This window comes from Myotis brandtii, unplaced genomic scaffold (genome assembly GCF_000412655.1).
Source record: "Myotis brandtii unplaced genomic scaffold, ASM41265v1 scaffold57, whole genome shotgun sequence".
NCBI lineage: Eukaryota > Metazoa > Chordata > Mammalia > Chiroptera > Vespertilionidae > Myotis > Myotis brandtii.
In genome coordinates this window covers 2942657-2943094 of record NW_005370133.1, presented here as the reverse complement: position 1 = coordinate 2943094, position 438 = coordinate 2942657, and positions in this window count along the sequence as shown.

Here is a 438-nt window from a genome sequence, read left to right as displayed (position 1 = left end):
GACCTGCTGGCACTCACCTTGGCTGGCTTGGTGCCACCCGCTTGCCGGCCCCACCCCCTGCCGCCAACACTGGTCTGGGCCTGTGGACTGGGGGCAGCTCCTGCATTGAGCGTCTGCCCCCTGGTGGTCAGTGTGCATCATAGTGACCGGTCTTTCCGCTGGTTCTACCATTCGGTCGATTTGCATATTAGGCTTTTATTATATAGGATTAGTTTCAGGTGTACAGCATAGTGAATAGGTAATTACACAGTTTACAAAGTGATCCCTGCAATAATTCAAGTATTCAGTTATATATATGTACTACATTTTTATCCATTCATCTATTGATGGGCACTTGGATTGCTTCCATATCTTGGCTGTTATAAGTAACCCTTGCTCTTTTCTCCTTCTGGTACCCCTATGATGCAATGTTATGCTTGCTATTATCCCAGAGATCCC